This window comes from Diceros bicornis, chromosome 28, assembly GCF_020826845.1.
Source record: "Diceros bicornis minor isolate mBicDic1 chromosome 28, mDicBic1.mat.cur, whole genome shotgun sequence".
In the NCBI taxonomy this organism is placed as follows: domain Eukaryota; kingdom Metazoa; phylum Chordata; class Mammalia; order Perissodactyla; family Rhinocerotidae; genus Diceros; species Diceros bicornis.
Genome location: NC_080767.1, coordinates 30971917 through 30992549, shown reverse-complemented (window position 1 = coordinate 30992549; position 20633 = coordinate 30971917). Strand labels below are relative to the sequence as shown.

Genomic DNA, 20633 nt, shown 5'->3' with positions numbered 1-20633 from the left:
GAATAGACAGTAAAGAGCATGATGTATCTAGGAGACTGGAGGCCAGGGTTGGGAGTAGTAGAAGTAGCAAGCTAGTTCAGAAAAATGAGAGTCTTACTGACAAAACACAGAACTTGCTTTTTCTGATGTTTGTTTGGTACTAGAAACTGCAGTAGTAGATTGCTGTGGTCAGGGCCAAGTAACCTAATTCAAGGCCAGGATGGTCTAGTCTGGTTTCCCCAGTTGTCTCATTATTCCCAACCTCTTCTACAAGGAGAAGGGACAGAGGGTAGAAAGGAGGCTGGCCAAAGGGAAGTGCATACAGATGCAATCTTCTTACTTTAAAATCCTCTTCCTTTAAAAACAAGACCTAGGGGCCGGCCCGGTTGTGCAGGTGGTGAAGTGTGCGTGCTCCGCCTCGGTCGCCCGGGGTTCGCAGGTTTGGATCCCAGGCGCACACGGACGCATTCCTCATCAAGCCATGCTGTGGCGGCGTCCCATATAAAGTAGAGGAAGATGGGCATGAATGTTAGCTCAGGGCCAATCTTTCTCAAGAAAAAAGGGGAGGATTGGCACCAGATGTTAGCTCAGGGCTATTCCTCCTCACAAACACGCACACACACACACACACACACACACACACACACACCACACAAAAACAAAAACAAAAACAAGATCTATTGTACAATACATCCAAAAGTCAAACCCTTCTTTTTTAAAAACTTAGTCCAGGATGAACTTGATCTTGAGACCTCAGAGAGCTGTACATAGCTGCATCCTTATCTCCCTGGGATGACTTTCTAATCATTGGAATATTTTTTGTGCCAATCCCCAAATTTCATTTCCTGGTCCTAAATATATCTACGTATTTTGAAACAGGTAGAACAACCATTTCCACCAGAATACTTTTCATCAAATTGTTGCCCTTAAATTTCCAGAACACTTGATTTATCATTTTGTGTTTTAGGGAATATTTTATGAAAGAACTCAGAGAATGAATTGTGTACTTAGTATAAAATTGGCACATGGTAGGCACACATAAATATTGGCTCTGTTTTACCTATCCATTACAATAACACAAAGGAAAACTTTCAAAATAAAGAAAATGTTAAGGAAATACCAGAAGATATATATTAATTTAATTCTTTATCTCCCATTATAATCATTCTATATTTTTCATGATCTCCACAATGTGGTATAGCGGAAAGACCAATGAGCATCAGAATCAAATGTACCAGGTTTGGGGAAGTTATTTAGCATTCTGAGTCATAGTTTTCACAATTTTACCTCAAAGAACTGATGTAAATAACAATGAGGAACATAGTAGATGCTCAATAACTGTTTGTATTCTCATCCCTTCACCTTGTCCCATGGCCCCCAAGGGCAGAATTACTTGGCTCCAGAGCATACATCATACACCTTAGTTCACTCTGGCTAATATTCTGGTTTTAGAGATGAGGAGGGAGGAATGGCATCCTGCTTTTAGTAATGGTTGCTTCACTGGGATCAGGAGAGAGCCTGAGGCAGAACATCTCAATCCACAGACAAGTAAAGGAGTGGAAATACACTTTTTCTTACTTAGAGTTACCTGATAACATTCTCTTAAAATGAGTCTGCGAGTGGTAGAATCATTGAAATGGTGGAGAGCAGAGGCTGATCAAGATACCAGGATCAGGCATCACCGTCATGGTAAGAAGAATGTTTTCCCAAAGCCAAATAGTTTACCCAAAGCCTCCGTCATGTCTCTGTTCCTCAAGCTATAGATAAATGGGTTTAGCGTGGGAATAATCACCATATAGAGAATGGAAGCCCTACTTTCCAGCTCTGCAGAGTGAGTTAATGGTGGAAATATATACACACCCATAAGAGACCCACAGAGGAGCAGGACCATGGTGAAGTGAAAACCATAGGTGGAAAAGGCCTTCCACAGCCCTCCAAGAGATAAGATGCCAAACATAGCCCATGAAATGCAGATATAGGAGAGGACAATCAACATGAGTGGAACAATGAGGAACATCAGGCCCATGGTGATGATCATCAGTTTGTTAACATGGGTATCTGAATAGGCAAGATTCAGTGGAACACTGGGATCACAGTATAAGTGGGGGATGGCCTTGTGAGCACAGAAGGCCACATGGATCAGCAACAGTGTGTGCCTCAGGGCACAAAACTTGGTTACCACCCAGCACATGCCTAGAATTAGTGCACAGAGTTGGGGATTCATAGTTGTGCTGTAATGGAGTCACTGGTGGGTGGCCGCACAAAGGTCATATACCATCACTGCTAGAAGGCAGTTGTCAAGGCCACCAAACATAAGGAGGAAATACAGCTATGCAAGGCACCCAGCATATGAGATGATCTGACTCTGGGTATGAATGTTGGCCACCATTTTGGGGATTGAGGCAGAAGTGAAACAGGAATCTGTTAATGATAGGTCAGCCAGAAAAAAGTACATAGGAGTGTGGAGGTGTGGGTCAGAGCTGATGGCCAGGATGATGAGCAGGTTCCCCATCATGGTGACCAGGTACATGCCCAGGAAGATGCCAAATAGGAGAGGCTGCTCCTCTGGCGGCTCAGAGAGTCCTAGAAGGAGGAAGTCTGAAACAGCAGTTTGGCTCACTCTGCTTAGTTTTCCCATCCTTGTGATTCTCATTATCCATGCAGATAAAACCCTTCCATGTGTAAGTATTTAATTATTAAGTCAATTCACAGATATGTGTCAGTATAGCTAGAAATAGGCTGGAAAAACAACAACAACAACAACAAAGAAATGGAGAATAAATAGACCATGCCAATGAGAATCTCTGGATCTCATTGGGAAAGAAAGACAATACCCATGGGACCTATAGAGAACAGTCCTGATAATATCCATTCAAATAGAAATTGTGTTTTCTGTGCTTTAATAGTTTCCAAAGAAAAGAGATGAGTTTGACCAGAGACGTCACAGTCAGTGTAGGCTATTGGAGGATGAGAATTGAGCATATCCTTGAAGGCAGGATTGGAAAAGTCTTTGATGCTTACCAATTGGAAAGGAGATGCATGATCTCCATCACCGCCCCTCCCGCAACACACACACACACACACACACACACACACACACACACACACGATAGCCTTCTGTGTGGGGTCTGAAAATGACTTTGAAGGAGAAGATAGCTTTTTCTCTACTTGCCTCCTCAATCCTAGAACTTGACCTCACACATTCAGCCCCAGTCCATGTACTCTTCCCTCACTGGGGGCATAAGACGTGTAGACTGAGGGCAGTGAGTGTCTGTGATGTCCCATTCTCTCCACCTACTGTTAGGTCCTCCCCTCCACGAACAGGACAGAGGCCCATGCCTATCCCTCCATCATTCTGTCTCCTTTATCCTTGTCCACTCTCCTCTTGATACTTTGCACCTGTATTCACTGTGGGAACTGGTATTTCAGTCCCCCTCGCCTCTTGGACATCAGGATTAATACCTATTTGTAGAGGTTTGTTAAGTGCCAGACACCAAGATGGTATTGTTTTATTCTCCACAAGACTATGAAGTAGGTATTAGTATCCTCCACAGTTTTACAAATGGTGAAACTGAGTGTCAAAGATATTTGATGTACTCAAGATCAGATAGCTAGTAAATGAGATTCCAATGCAGGTATGTCTGACTCCAAAACCTATGCTTTCACCCCTGCAATTCTCCTGTATCTCTCTGATGTTTCCTCTTCATCAGATGGAGGAAAGGTGAAAGAAATCAGGCTCTCACTCTCTGGGCTTGAAAATAGCTACTCTTTTCTGCTCTCCCATGATTCAGATCAAGCTGGTGTTAGAAGCCATTTCATGTTGGCCTTGATCTTAAAAGCTTTTGTGAACGTTTGATCTTCTGTTTGTTCTTTGGTTCATAGAGAGGCTTCTGAACTTAGGCAGAGACTCAGATCACCCTAGAAATTTTGCCTAGTGATTGGGCTGGGAAGGCAGTTGTGTGTTTGTATGCGCACCTGTGTGTGTGTATGTGTGTGTGTGTGTGTGTGTGTGTGTGTGTGTGTGTGTTCTACCCCCTCCAGATTCTCACCTGTCAGAGTATGGATCAATTTCAGACATCTTCAAATACTCTGATTTTCTCCTCTGGGTGGAAAATTCACAATGAGGAACTCCCTGGGACATTTCAGATCCAGTCAGTAAAGCTGGGGTCTATTGAGTCCAGTGTTCACTAGGAATACCTGGAGTGTGTGACTCGTTTTCAGCTTCCCTTGGCCTGGGAAGACAGGTGTCTTTCTTAGGGTTTTAAAGGTTCCTAGAATGACATCCCCCAAAGTGCTCATTAGAGCCAACCTCAGTGTCATTGTGCATCCAGCTCTGCCTGGGTCCTGGGGAAAGCAAAGGCATCTTTTTCTCATCCCAGGGGTTAAGCTCTCATATGTGGGTCTCAGGAGTGTGATTCTGAAGCCTCTTGCTGGGATGCAGCACTTCAGCCTGACCAACAGGCCTCCTGGGAACTCCTACCTACGTAGTGGATAATTTGGAGGTTGTTCCATGCCCTAGTTAATACTAGATTGAGGGAGCTGTCAGAATCATAAATTATAATGTGACCATACCTCTGGAGATTTCCCTAAACAGAGTAATCCTAATATGAAGCAACACCCTCAAGTCTTATACTCTCAATTAAATGGGGCAGCCTATATAGAGTACACCAGCCACAATGTCTGATACATAGCAGCTGCTAAAAATGTTACATCTCCTGTATGTTTTCACGATATGAAACTATTTCACTGCCTTCTACAGGTCAAACAAGTCATTAAGGCCAGGCCAGTGACTAAGGGAAGGAAGTTAATCTCCATGTCTCCATAGGAAGAAGAGTAAAGAATTTTTGTCACTCTTTAATTTACCACGCCTGCACTCTTGCCACAAATTATTTACATTCTTCCCGCATTCAAAATAGACTCATACTTCCCAAGAGCCTCAGAATCTCATCCCATTGCAACATCAAGTCAAGTCCAAGATCTTGTCATCTAAATAAGGTCCAGGTGAAAATGCATTTCTTCAGATGCACTTCCCTGTGTGTTATTCTTCTGAAGACCTGGGAAGGTGAGAGATAAGTTATCCCCTTACCCCATCCACACACATGGCCAACATGATGGTGATACACACGTAGGATAACTGCAGTAGACACTCCAAGTCCTCTGCGGGGGAGGATAGGACAGGGAGGCAACAGGAAGCATATAGCCATGTTTCATTGTTGCTGCTAATATTCCACAGATAGATATACCACACTTCATCTATTCTACTGTTGATAGCCATTTAGATGATTTCAAGCTGGGTATTTTACAAATACAGATGGTCCTCTACTTAACAATTTTTCAACTTTACAATGGTGAAAGCAATACGCATTCAAGAAACTGAACTTAAATTTTGAACTGTGATCTTTTCCTGGCCTAGTGATATGCAGTACGATCCTCTCTCATGATGCTGGGCAGCAGCAGCAAGCCACAGCTCCCAGTCAGCCAAGCAAGCAATCATGAGGGTAAACAATCAATACACTTACAACCATTCTGTACCCATACAGCCATGCTTTTTCACTTTCGGTACAGCGTTCAATAATATTACATGAGATATTCAACACTTTGTTATAAAACAGGCTTTGTGTTAGATGATTTTGCCCAACTGTAGGCTACTGTAAGCGCTCTGAGCATGTTTAAGGTAGGCTAGGCTAAGCTATGATGTTTGGTAGGTTAGGTGTATTAAATGCATTTTCAACTTAAGATATTTCCTACTTACGATGGCTGTATCAGGATGTAATCCCATCATAAGTTGAGGAAGATTTGTAGTGTTGATATAAACATTCGTATACATGCTTCTTGGCGAATATACATACACATTTTGGTTGACTCTGTGCCTAGTAGCAGAATTTTGGGGTCCTAGGTTTTGCAAATGTTCAGCTTTAGTTTTTCAGAGTGATTGCCATATGGTGGCAACAGTGGATTTGAGAATTCTGGTTGTTCTTATCCCACTTGGTAAGTCTCCTTTGTTCATTTTAGCTAATCTGGTAGGTGTGTAGTAGTAACACATTGTTGGTTAAATTTAAATTGTCCTGGTGACTAATAAAGTTGAAACATTTTCATATAGTTATTAAAATATATGCTATTATGTTTTATGACACATCTTTTCAAGTCTATTGGGTTTTCTTCCTCTTTCTTGATCGTAATCAAGTATTTTGTGGCACGTATACATGGCAAGTATCTCCTCCTTCTCTGAAGGTTGACTTTTCACTCTCTTACTGATGTCTTTGATAAATAGAAGTTCTTAATTTTAATGTACTCCATTTATATGTTCTTTATGATTATGCGGTTTGTGTCCTGTTTAAGAGATATTTGCATACTTCTTGATTATGAAGATATTCTCCTATGTTTTCATCTACAATTTTATTTTTTTATCTTTTATTTACATATGAATCCATTTGGAATTGATTTTTATACATGACATGAGGTCAGAGTCAAATTACACTTTTTTCTATTTGGATATCAAATTAACTGAGACGATTTGCTGAAAAGATCATTGTTTCCCTGATATCCTCAAATATTACAATTCTAATAATTCAGGTGATCATTTACCTGTAAGTCTATTTCTAGACTCTATTCTGTTCCATTGGTCTATTTGTCTGTCCTTGCCCAATACCACACTGTTTCAATTAGTATAGTTTTATAATAAGTCTTGATGTCTGGTTCTGTAAGTCCTCTAAGTTTTTTATTGCCTTTCAAAGTTGCCTTGACTGTCCTTGTTATTTGTATTTTAAATATCCTTGGTATTTTAAAATATGAATTTTAAAAGTAGCTTGTCAATTTCCACACACCCACACACGCAAATGTACTGGAACTTTGAATGTGATTTCATTAATAGAGAAATTTGGGAAGAACTTACATCCTTACAATACTGAGTTTTTCAATCTATGGGTATGTTATATCTCTTTATGCCTTCTTTAATTTATTTCAATAATATTTCAGTAATATTTTGTAAATTTTAGTAAAGAGGTCTTACACTTTACCTTAAATTTATTCCTAGGTATCTATACTTTTTATTCTAATGTAAATAGTGTGTTTAAAATTTTGGTTTTCCATTTGTTCATGGCTGGTATGCAGAAATACGATTGGTTTTTGTATACTGACTTTGTATCCAGTGACCTTGCTATATTCTTTTATTAATTCAATAAGCTATAGATTTGGAGTAACTTTTCAGGTATACAAGCAGGCTGTCTTATAATAATGAGAGTTTAATTTTTTCATTTCTAATACTTACATATTTTTATTTCTTTCTCTGGTCTCACTGTACTGTTTGGGACCACCATAAATGCTCAATAGAAGTCGTGGTTTCAGAAAATTTCCCTGACTCTGAATCCAGGGAAAAGGGTTTCAGTATTTCACCATTGAGTATGATGTTTTCTGTAGAAATCCTTTATCAGATTAAGAATGTTCCCTTGTATTCCTAGGTTCCTGTAGATTTTTATTGCGAATGGGTGTTGAAGTATATCAAATGCTTTTGTTGCATCTATTGAAATTTTGAAATGATTATCCTCCTTTTTGTGTTAATGTAATGGATTTCATTGATAGGTTTTCAAAGGTTGAACTAACCTTCCATCATGAAATAAGATCTTTGGCTCAGTGTAGTAGGCTTTTTGTGCATCCCTAGATTCAATTTTCTAAATTTTTTTTAGAATTTTGAAACTTGAGAGATTGGTCTTCAATTTTCCTTTCTTGTTATGTAACTCTCAGATTTTGGTATTAGGGTTATGCTTGCCACATAAAAAGAATTACCAACTGTTTCCCCTTTTACTATTCTGGTGAAGAGTTTGTGTAAGACTATGGTTATTTCTTCCTTAAATGTTTGGAAGAATCCATCAGTGAAACCATCTGTAACTTGATATTCCCATTTGGGGAATATTTGATAATGGATTCTGTTTCTTTAATAGATATGAAGATACTCAGATTTTCTCCTCTTTTGTCTGGTTTAATATTTTTTTGTTTTTGAAGCGCTTGTCCATTTTACTCAAATTATGAAATTCATTAGCTTATAGTTGCTCATAATAGCTTCATATTGTCTTTACATTAAAAAAAAAACTGAGAGGAGTAAAAACACAAATAATGTCTGTAAAAATTAACAAATGTTTACATATGTATATATCCATGTAGCCACTATACAGATAAAAATACAGGACATTTCCATCATCCCAGTTTTTCTGAATAATACTCCAGAGGTAAACAGTATCCTTATATTTATTAATGAAATTAAATTAATAACAACTACCACACACAAATAAAAATCCTGGCTTAGATGGTTTTACTGTTTAATTCTCTTAATCATTTAAAGAAAAGTTGAAATTAATCTTACACCAATGCTGCAGAAAGTAGACAAAAAGGGAGCAGTTTCCAATTCATCTTATGAAGCTAGTGAAAGTTGGCAAAAAGAAAATTACAATTATGATAACCCAAATTTGTTCCAATTTTCTATCCCTGTGTAACAAACCACCCCAAAACTTAGTGGCTTTAAACAACAACCTCATTTATTTTGCTCATGTTCAGTTTGGGCAGGACTTGGTTTGGATAGCTCATCTCTGCTCTATGCAATGTCAGCCTGGTGACTAGGAGGCTGGGACTGGACCATCTGTAGGCTTGTTCACTCACATGTTTGGTAGTTGATGTTGGGTGTTGGTTGGGACCCTAATTGGGACTGTCAGCTGGTACACATACGCCTGGACACTCCATGTAGTCTAGGCTCTCTCACAACATGGTGGCTGTGTTTCAAGGTCAACGTTCCAGATGTTCAACATCAGGGCAATGCAAATTAAAACTATAATGTAATATCAATATATTCCTTCCCAAATGTTAAAATAAAAAAGACTGGCAATACCATGTGCTGGTGAGAATAAGAGAAACTAGAACTCTTATACAGTCCTGATGGGAATGGAAAATGATACAATCACTTTGGAAAACTATTTAGAAGTTTCTTAAAAAATTAAACATTCACTTATCTTATAAACCATATGTCCATCCAAAAATTTGTACATGGATATACATAGTTGTTCTATGTATAACGGCCAAAAACTAGTTACAGCTGAAATGTCCATCAACTGTACAAGGCATAAACAAATTGTGTGTATTAATACAATAGAACACAGCTCAGTAACAAAAACGTAAATTATTGATGTATACCACAACATGGATGAATCACAAACACTTTGTGCTGAGCAAAAGCCAGACACAAGAATACACACTGTAAGATTCCATTTATTTGGCTCTCTGGAAAAGGCAAATATAATGTGTAATGACAGAATTAAGGTTGCTGGCTGTTTGAGAATGGGAGTAGGAGATGGGATTGGATAGGATGTGGATACAAGGGAACTTTTTGCGATGATGAATATATTCTATATCTTGAATGTGGTAGTGTTTTCCACAGGTGTATAAATTGGTTGAAACACTTTTAAAGGTGCATATAAAATGGGTGCATTTAATTTCATGTAAATTATACTTCAATAGGTTGATTTTAAAATAAGATTAAGAAAAGATGGAGTTATGGATGTATGGGTGAGTGTTAAAGCAAGTATAGTAAAATGTTAAAGATTAACTCTAGGTGGCTGGTATAGGATATTCACTGTAAAATTCTTTCTACTTTGCTCTATCTTTGAAAATGTTTGTAGTAAAATGTTGGGAAAAAACATTGACACTACTAATTTGTTGAGACTATTTAGCAACTGGAACTCTTTATTACTTTGGGTGGGAGTGTAAATTTGTATAAACATTTCGGAAATTACTTTTTCTACATATACTAAAACCAAATATTGCTTACCCTGTCACCCAGAAATATCACTTCTTTGGGTACACCTGAGAGAAATAAGTACATATGGCCCAGAAAATGCATGTTTGAGGATGTTCCTATCAGCTTTACTCATAAGAGTCAAAAATTGGAAGCAATACATATGTCCATCAACAGGAAAATGAATAAAGCATAGGTCATTTGTATAATTAAATATTATACCACAATAAAAAGATCAAACTTCTCATATATGCAACAGTGTGATTGAATCTGACAGATGTAATGTTGAGCTAAAGAAGCCAGATACAAGAGTTCTACTGTATGATTCCTTTTACTTGAATTTTAAAAACAGGCAAAACTAACCTTGTGGTGATATGAATCACATGATGGTCAGGATGGTGCCTCAGAGGGGACAACAGGGAGCCTACTGGCCTGATGGAAATGTTGTATTCTTCATCTATGGAGTGGTTATATCAGTGTGTACATACGGAAAATTCATTGAGCTGTGCACTTAATATTTATATGCTTTACTGATATATGCCATAACCCAATAAAATTTTTGGAAATTGACTGGAAGCACTGTGCTTATAGATTCAGATTTCAACGTTGAGTTTCTCTGTAGGATGATCTGGCTGGGAAACCTTTTTTGAGGAAGGAAACCATGCCCTACCCCCCCAAGTGCCAGTATCTTTAATTCTTTCCTGCTTGGCTAGTCAGATTCTGAAGAAAATTCTTGCAATATTCTATATTCTAGATAGAGGTCTCACAGCAAACTCTGGATAAAGGGCTGTGAGTTTCAGCATTTGATGTGCATATATAGTTATGTCATTCCCTGATTTTTGTATGATTCACTAATCTGAGCTTGATGTGGCAACTCCCAGTCTCAACATTTTCTAGAAAGTAAACCTCCCAACTTCTGCTGTGATAGGAGAGGGGCAGAATTCCAGTAGTGTGGAGTGAAAAGGGGAATCTAGGGATCCAACTTCTTCTGAAATAGTTTATTTTCCTTTCACTCCCAGATCCAAAGGTTCCAAGGGCTTCCAGCTTCTGGGTCTTTTGAGGATTCTTTGGTGTTGACAAGATTTATTATTTTATTTTATCTACCGTCACTATAGGATTGATCATTTCCATGCTTGTTAACTCAGTTATCATGGTCAAAGTAAAGTTTTACCACACAGAGTTAAAAGGGCAAGGAAGACTTTATTCAGGACTATTGCCACAGGGGAGAGAGATTGAATTCAACTCCACTGAAACAAAAGACAGGAGGACCACTAAGCGCAGGGCTGAGCTAGTAGAAAAGTACTGATGGACGTTCGGGAGAAGGTTGGTCACTGTAATAAGACCATCTATGTTTGCTATTTGGCATTTATTGAATTTAGACTCCTACTCTTCCATGGAGACTGGGAGATAGTTATGCTTCTTGATGATTACGTTTCAAAGGGATGGCTCCAGGTCCTTGAGAGAGACATTCCTAGGTTTTGAAACTGGCAAGAACCTTGGAGAATATTTACATCTCAAGGAGGCAGGGAATAAATGTAGCGTTGCAAGTTTTCTAAAGTAAAGCTCTAAGGAATGGACGTCAGGGGTCCATAGTCAGGAAGAAGCTATATAAGATTTAGTCAAGTTGCAGTCAATGTTAAGGCTGTCTTGATCACCACCCCCTCATCCATACGGTTTTCCACTTCCAAAATTTTGTTACTATTGTTTGCTTTCTAATCTCCTCTGTCCTTGTGGGTTTTATGTCTTTAGGAAAAATCACTTGACTTTTACTTGGGTTTTAGGAAAGAGTGAAATTAGATGCATGACTTCAATATAACGTCTTAAACTAGAAGCATGAGAGTTACTTAAGAAATATACGTCATACTCCACTAAACAGTTTGTAGACGTGGATAATGTCAGCTCCCAGATTTCTTTAAAAGAGGAGCTTAGGGACAGGGATCTTGCTGTAAGGGGGCAACTAGGAGATTTATTTACATAGAAAGTGCATTTTTGCCATGGAGTATGGTTACGAATCAATACAAATAGCATGACTCCCTAGTGCTAACACTTAATATAGAGAAAGAAGTAAAGCTTCCAAATTTTTTTAGTGAAGCCATCACTGTGCTAATTTGGTCTGTTATGAGAGATACAGAGGGGAAATTGGGTGATTATGAGTGTTAGCACTAACAAGGCTCTAGGGAACTCTGTCCCATGAGTCTCTGTCTGTAAATGCCCAAAGTAGAGCCCTGTTCACCCTCCTCCCAGTATTAGCCTGAGAGCCAGCAGCTCCCTGTTTCTGCGTGTCTCAGCTCAGGTTTCATAATACAAATACAAAATACTTCAAAATTCCTGAAGACATGGGTTGAGTGAGGTCAGAGTGTCATGTGTCCTAGATCATCTTAAATACTCAGTACAGGTCCTTTTCTTTCTGTTCTTCTCTGTTCCGGTCTATGAACGTAATTACGATACTCCAACCTCCCCTTCAGATCTGGCCTTGGCTTGGCTTTGCAATCCGTTGTAGAACACTTGGGCTCCTCATCTGGAATCCTAGTCTCTCTCTCTCTCTCTCTTCCTTTGCCCCTCTAAACTTGTTTACAATCTCAGTTTAACAGTCTGACACTTGCTTCTCATTACTTGCCATCTGTATTTATTATTCCTTTTTTTAATTGATGTATAATTAATTACATTAATTTCAGGTGTACAACATGATCCAATATTTGTGTATATTGTGAAATGATCACCACAATAAGTCTAGTTAACATCCATCACCATACATAGTTACAGAATTTTTGTATTTACTATTCTTGACTCTGAACCCTGATCTCAGTTAATCTCATCACAAAGGTTGTCAGGAAGAATCTGAGCTCTTCCCTTCTTCCTCCAAAATTAAGGACATCTGTAATGTCCTCTTCTCAGCAACTGTAAGAGTAAAAAGATAAGCGTGAGTCAAAGAGTTGCAGGCTGGCAGGTCCTGCAGTTGGAGTACTCTCTCCGTCATGTCCAAGGCAGCTGTCACCTGTTGGCAGACACAGTAGATGAAGAAATAGCAGAGGTAATCAGAGGCAGGTAATGAGACGACAGAGGCAGAAGTAGCCCCAAGGTTCTGGAAGCACCTCACTGTTGTCTCTAGGATATACAGAGTTTTCTGAGGTTATGACAGGATAAAGGATGAGAAACCCTTTTAGAGAAAGAAAGAAGCAAAATATAGAGCAAGAGATATTAGCGCAGGGCCCTTGCGTAGAGAAAAAAGGACAAAAGGTTAAAAAAAAAGGCTTATAATGGAGAGTTTTGAATCATTTTTTTGAAGATCTTGAGAATTTTATGATGTTAACTGGTTGGGGCCAAATGCTGAGGGAGCCTCTATAGGAATAGTCTGATCAAGTCATTGTAGGCCAACAGAGAAAATAAAAGGGATGCAGCTCTGCCCTTAAATATCTTACAGTACCCTGAAAGCCTCAATGGAAATGAACAGACTTACACCCTGAAGGTGGGATCTGGATGACAGGAAAGCATGGAGATGTCTGCTAGTCTGTGTTACCCTCCCTTTGAAGAGAGATACAATCAGTTGAGTCTTAAGAGAGTCTCTTGTCGTCCAGGGTATGGTTATTAGAATGTGCCCAGTCAGAGCCAAAGGAGTCTAATCTTTGTGAGACCTCGTTTTCCTCACCAAGAGATGGAGTAGGGGAGAAAATAACTTAGCTTGTGACTTTCTCATCTCTCAGAAAAAAAGTTATATCTCTAAGATATGTTCTGCAATTAGTGTGGGGTTCAGGGGTAGATAAATATACAATAGTTCTCAGATATGGCTCGTGCTAAAGTTTGAAGTATTAACTTAAAAATATGAATGATGCTTCAGTAAATATTCTATTGATTTGGAGGAAAGTTTTTCTTTAAGTGTGGAATTTGAATAGAAATCAGGAATAGGAACATAGGATTTACAAGACATTGATTAAAAAATGACAAAAGGAAAGATAGCTGACTTAGCAGAAAAGGTACTAGTTGGAGAACCTGGATACCCTGGATTTGTACCATATCTTCCTCTAAGACATAGTGTGAGATTTTCAATCACTTCACTTTTCTGACATTTATCTTATTTATCTGTGAATCAAATGGAAGAGTTGAACTAAATGATTTTTCCTAAATTACTATTGAGCATCGAAATTTCTGAGGAAGGTTTAGTTTTAGTTTTTAAATACAGCTACCCAGACTGTATCCTAGAAAATTTAACTCAGTAGGTCTGAGGATTCTGTATTTTTGACAACCATCTCACTTGATTAAGATAAATTGGTCCACAGATCAATGTTTGGGGACCTATGAACCAGATGATCTTGTAGGTTCTACTAGTTCTTAAACTTCATTGTTCTCCTATAAAAAAAAGTATACAAGATAGGAAGGGAAAGAGAGACTAAAGATATTAAAGTAGGGCTATTGAGAGATTCAATATAAATGTGGTGATAGAAAATCACTTTCTATCTGTATTGTTTGATGATGATGCAGTCTCCAACATCCAATGTTATGGGTTTGAATTCTACCTCAAATATTTACTGACTGTGTGTCCTTGTGCAAATTACTTAAGCATCCTTAGCCTCACTTTTCTTCTCTATACAATGCTAAGAATAGCAATCTCTGGTTCCTAGTGTTGTCTAAGGATTAAAGGAGACAATCTGTATGAAGTGCTTAGTAGAGTGCCTGACATACAAGATGTGGCTAGTAAATGTTAATACAGGATGATGATGATGCCAATGACAGAAACTCAAACACAGGGAAAAATGCAGAACTCCGTATTTCCTATTTTAGAAGAAACAATAAGGAAATGAATGGACTTGAGTCCTTCATATGCTCTTCACTCTAAAATGAGGTATTGTGAGGAATTTTTTTATTGAGGTCATATTGCCTTATAATACTGTGTAAATTTCAGGTGTACCTTATTATATTTCAATTTCTGTATAGACTGCATTGTGTTCAACACCAATAGGCTAGTTTTTATCTGTCATCTTACATGTGTGCCCCTTTATCCCTTTCTCCCTTCCCCCAGCCCCTCCTCCTCTGGTAACCACTAATCTGTTCTCCTTATCTATGTATATGTTTATCTTCCACATATAAGTGACATCATATGGTATTTGTCTTTATCTGTCTGACTTATTTCCCTTAACATAATACCCTCAGTTCCATCCATGTTATTGCAAATGGCACAGTGAGGATTTTTTAAAAGAAAATTTTGTATGGATTTTGGGGCTACCTCACAAGAAAATGTAAGATTTAGCTCACCTCAGTCTACTCATGTATCCATGTGACTGCAATGATGAAACTGATTCGGGGTTGTAGACCTTGTCCAAGCTTGGGAATACTGGAGATGAACATGCCCAGAGCCTCCTGAAAAGAGTATCCTCTGTATAAAAGATTGACTGGAGGGAAAGAGATAGGAAATGAAAAAACTGAGATTCCTAAGAAAGAGAGAAAGGAAGGAAGTAGAGTCAGATTGAAGGTGAAGTCAGGATTCAGGATGAAATGAATTTAAAGGGAGAATTGGGATTTGGAAGATTTGGGAGTCACACATTTAGGTTTGAGAAGAAATCTAGCATTCTTTTTTTATCTAATTAATTTTTATTGAGGTAACACTGGTTTATATCATTATATAAATTTCAGGTATACATCATTATATTTCCATTTCTGTGTAAGCCTACATTGTGTCCATCACCCCAAGTCTAATTGCCATCCACCACCATATGCATGTACCCTTTTCCGCTTTTTGTCCGGTCCCCTTTCACCTTCCCCTCTGGTAACCACCAATCTATTCTCTGTGTCTATGTGTTTGTTTGTTGTTGTTTTTATTTTCTACAAATGAGTAAAATTATATGATATTTGGCTTTCTCTGTCTAGTTTATTTCACTTAGCATAATGCCCTTAAGGTCCACCCATGTCATTGCAAATGGCAGGACCTCATCTTTTTTGTGGATGAATAGTACTCCATTGTATATACTTATACTGCATCATCTTTACCCATTCATCTGTTGATGGGCACTTAGGTAGTTTCCAAATCTTGGCTACTGTGAATAATGCTGCAATGAACATAGGGATGCATATATCCTTTCAAGTTAGTGTTTTCATGTTCTTTGGATAAATACCCAAAAGTGGAATAACTCGATATATGGGAGATTTTTCTTAATTTTTTGAGGAATCTCCATAGTGTTTTCCATAGTGGCTGCACCAGGTTATATTCCCACCACCAGTGTATGAAGATTCCCTTTTCTCCACATCCTCTCCAACACTTGTTTTTTCCTGTCTTTTTGATAATATCCTTTCTGTTGGGCATGAGGTGATATCTCATTATAGTTTTGATTTGCGTTTCCCTACTAATTAGTGATGTTGAACATCTTTTCACGTGCCTGCTGGCCATCTGTATATCTTATTTGGAAAAAATGTCTGTTTAGATCCTCTACTCTTTTCTTATTTGGGTTGTTTGTTTTTGTTGTTGTTGGCTTTTATGATTTCTTTTTATATTTTGGATATTAACCTCTTATCAGATATAAGATTTGCAAATGTCTTCTCCCAGTTGTCAGGTTTTCTTTGAAATCTAGCCTTCTAAATGAGCTTTTTAGCTTCCAGAGGCTAGAGTCATAGGAAACCAATCCAGCATCTCTGAAATTTTCTTCTGAGGAATATCTGAGTCACCAGAGCAACAACAGTTATTCTTTGGAATTTGTCTGTGTTTGTATCTTGTCATCTTGACTGGGAACGTGCTCATCATCCTGTCCATTGGCTCTGACCCACACCTCCACATGCCCATGTACTTCTTTTTGGCCAACCTGTCTCTTGTTGACATGGGTTTAACATCCTCTGCATTTACCAAGATGCTGGCAAATGCACAGACTCAGGAGCATACCATCTACTATGCTGGCTGACTCACACAAATGTATTTCTTTCAGATGTTTGGTGATCTGGACAGCTTCTTCATAGCTGTAATGGCCTATGACCGCTATGTGGCCATTTGCCGCCCTCTCTGCTAATTCAGAGTCATGAGTCCCTGAGTCTTTTCCCTGCTACTAGCATTGTACTGGGTCCTCACTCACGTTGTTGCCCTGACTCACACCCTCTTCATGGATTGGCTGTCCTTCTGTGTTGTTGGGGAAATAGCTCACTTTTTATGTGACATAACTCTTGTCTTGAAGTTGTAATGTTCTGACACCCATATGGGCAATATGATTTTTTGCATTAGGAGGCACAGTATTCATCATCCCCTTTATATGCATTGTCATCTCCTGTATCCACATTGTGTTGGCCATCCTGAGGGTCTGAATCCCTGGTGGAGGAGGCAAGGCCTTTTCCACCTGCTGTTCCCCTTCTGTGTTGTCTGTGTGTTCTATGGGACTCTCATCAGTGTCTACCTGTGCCCTCTCTCTGCTGCCTCTGAAGAGAAGGACATTGAATCCACTGCCATGGATACATTGGAGACTCCCATGTTGACCTCCTTTATCTATTGCTTAAGGAACAGGACTTGAAGGGGACCCTTAAGAAGCTCCTCAGTCGCAGGATAATTTTTTCCTCTTAGATATAGTGATAGCAACATTTAATGAAAAGACATAGTCTTGGAGTCAGACAAACTTGACTTGGAGACAGACAAACGTGGCTTCAGTTTCAGGTCTGCATATACTAGCCACGAGATTGTAGTCCTGTTACCTAACCTGTCTGAGCCTTAGGCTCCTCATGTATAAAATGGAGCTAGTAATTTCTATCTAATAAGGTGACTTGGATGATTGACTGAGGTAAACTATGAAATGCATCTGGAGAGTGGCTAAAACTGTCATGCACTGCATAAGAGTGTTTCAGTCACTGATGGACTGCATATAGGACGGCGGTCCCATAAGATTAGTACCGTGTAGCCTAGGTGCAGAGTAAGCTGTATCATCTAGGTTTGTGTAAGAACACTTTATGATGTTTGGACAAAGATGAAATCACCCAGTGATGCATTTCTCATAAAATATTTCCGTCGTTAAGCAAATCACGACTGTAACAGTAGGTATCTAATAAATGATAACTATTACTGTTATTACTGTTGTCACTCTTCCTTGTTCCCCCTCACTCAAAAAGTCAAAAAATCTTTTCCCTGAGATTCATTCTTTCAGCAAATATTTACTAGACACCTACTATGTGCTGGGAGCTCTTATAAGTGCCGCGGAGAGAACTCAGGAAGACAAAATCCTTGCTTCCATGACACTTTCATTTTAGATTATTAATTTCCCAGTCATAAAAAATTGGAGAGCATCTGCCTTTTTTATATCCCTAAATGGGGGTTAAGACAAAAGAAATAAAGGTTGGAATTTACATTCCAGGAGGTCCAGAATAGATCAAGTGTCCCCGTCAGAACATTGAACTTAAAAGTTTAAGTTTCCTGACTGGTTGTCCCATTTCCCATGGTTGAAGATTTCAGCAGGAAGGATGTTAGAGCTCCCTGTGCTGCCTCTTTCCTGTGCTGGTCAGAAACATTCAATGCCAGCATCTTTTGTGACCAATAGGTGTGAACACTGCAACCCTCTTTACTTATTCAGTTTCAGATCTAAAAGGAGCATCAGCAGCTTAAATTCCTTGCAGAGATAGAAAAATTATGTTTAAAGGCATATACATTTTTTCTGCTTCCAAGAATCTTAGAAATATAAAAAATACTATTCTTAAAAAATAAGAGCCATAAAATTTTGATTCTTACTTCCCTCTGGTATGACCAAGTGTCCACTGGCTGCCTAAACCCCCCTCCCACTGAAATTTGTTTCTCAGACTCAACATATCTTAAAATGTTTCATGATTCCTATATTTTTTAACAAATAATTATTGAGCATCTTTAATGGAATCAAACTGTCCCAGGCTTCAGCAGTTGGTGAGTACATATGTGAATCATTTTGAGCAGCTAAAGTACTTAAGGCTTTCATTTGTTTGATGACCTGGAATGGGACTTCTGGTCTTCTCTCTAGATCTCCTTTCCAGATATTCTCTCTAGGAGTCCTTTAATGACTGAGGAGAGTGCTCTTCTATAACCAGAGCAGGAGCTGGTTGCATCCCTGGAGTTCTCTGCTCTCATCTCCTTAGTCTGCAACTCTCCTTTCATTCTATTGACATCTACTGTCCTATAGACTATGGGCGACTGACAGTCTCCTCTGAGCCACTGACCTCTAGCTTGCTTATGTCCTTTGAACTGGCAAGAAAATATCCTCTACTTCTCATGAACAGCTCTTTCGGGAGAGGGTCCCCGGATAGAGTTCTAAGGCCCCTGATGGTGCAGTTCATAGACATGAGGAAGGCTGAGATGTGAGATTACTGGATACAGTCTCACACCATCCCTGCCATCCATGTCCTCCCTAATATCTTGAACCTGCGGCTCAAACTGGCCCAATCAGCCTCACCTTCTGGTTTCTCTGCATGGTGCTTCTTCTAGATGGCCTTCCAATTTCTTTCTAGATTCTGACCTTCAGGGAATCTTAATCCATCAGCAGCACAGTACATGTGTGAACCCTGTCTGGTTCTGGATTTAAATTCTTTCTCACAGACCCAAGCAGACTGGGAGATGAGACTGGGTGTCCATTTTGGTTGCCTCAATATTGTTCTGCGGCAGTTAGGAATTAGGTCAACAAAGAACATACAAAGATCCCCCAAAGGACACTGTTGTCTATCACTGTTAGTAGTCTGACATTCCTAGACCCCACCCAGCCAAAATAGTTACTACTGTATTCAAAGTTCCAAATGTATTCCTCCCTTAATACATCCTATTACACCCACCCCCAATCCCTATGTTCAAACTTCTATTCCTTGAAGGTCACTCTTTTCAGCTAAGGTTCATATTACGTTGATATTAAAATAATTCACACTGAAGTATAAATTATTTATAAATCTTTGCCTTTCAGTAGTGTAATGTGAGTAGCATGTGCTTTTAATTGGAATCAGTACAGGCGGATGACGAAGAGCTTCCTGGTGCCCCTTGTCTATTTAGGGTATTTGCCTTCCTTTTGCTTGGAACTGTTTTTTATAAGCATGTAGTCAGAATCTTGTTTCCTCCCTTCCTTAACACTATTAAACCTGATCAAAATTATTCAAAGTGCCTAGTCTTCTATACTGTTCTAAATATCAATTCACAGAGCCAGAAATCAAGAACAATCCTTCATTCTCCCACTTACTTACTATCAATGACCAAGACCTGTCTACTTCCTATCCATTACTCATCAATTACCAAGACCTGTCTAGTCCACCTTTAGAGCTATTCACTTCTCTATCCCTGTGCCCTTGACTTCGTTCAGGCACATATCATCTGTTACTGGGATGTACAATGACCTTCTAATTGAGCTCCTGTCTCTAGGCTCTCCAATCTATTACACATATGTGGTCACTTGAGTAATCTTTTTAAAATGCAAACATGACCTTCCCCAGATTTAATCCCTACTCCACTCCATCCTGCCCAATGGCACCCTATCACTTGCAAGGCAATGTCTAAAATCCCTAACAGGGCCCCCTAGCACCTTAATCATAATATAGTCCTTGTCTGCCTGTCTAGACTTACCTCTTGATGCTGCCTCGACTCCTACACACATATGCTTCAGCAACACAAATTTTTAAAAAATTTCCCTGTACTTACCATGCTATTTCAATGCCCTGGTTCACTCTCTTCCCTCTGCCTAGACCTGGGTAGACTGCTGTTTCTCCCATTATGTGTCATACTCCCAAGCACCCTTCAACCCCCATCTGCAGAACTACTTCCCCTGTAAAACTTCTGCTGATATCCAGGCAGCATTAACTATATCCACCCTTGTGCTACTACTGTTTATTATATTTATGTCATTGCTTCTAAGCCTCAGTTTCCTCAATTGAAAAATACATATAATAACAGTATATGATTCATAGTATTATTACGAGGATT

At 39.0% G+C, this 20633-nt stretch overlaps 2 pseudogenes; one reads left to right on the top strand and one right to left on the bottom strand.

Annotated features, from left to right (window-relative positions):
- Nucleotides 1-1663: 1663 nt before the first annotated feature.
- On the bottom strand, nucleotides 1664-3686 carry LOC131393721 (olfactory receptor 1N2-like; annotated as a pseudogene).
- A 7376-nt stretch (nucleotides 3687-11062) lies between these two features.
- Nucleotides 11063-17285, top strand: LOC131393602 (olfactory receptor 1N1-like; annotated as a pseudogene).
- The last annotated feature ends 3348 nt before the right edge of the window (nucleotides 17286-20633 follow it).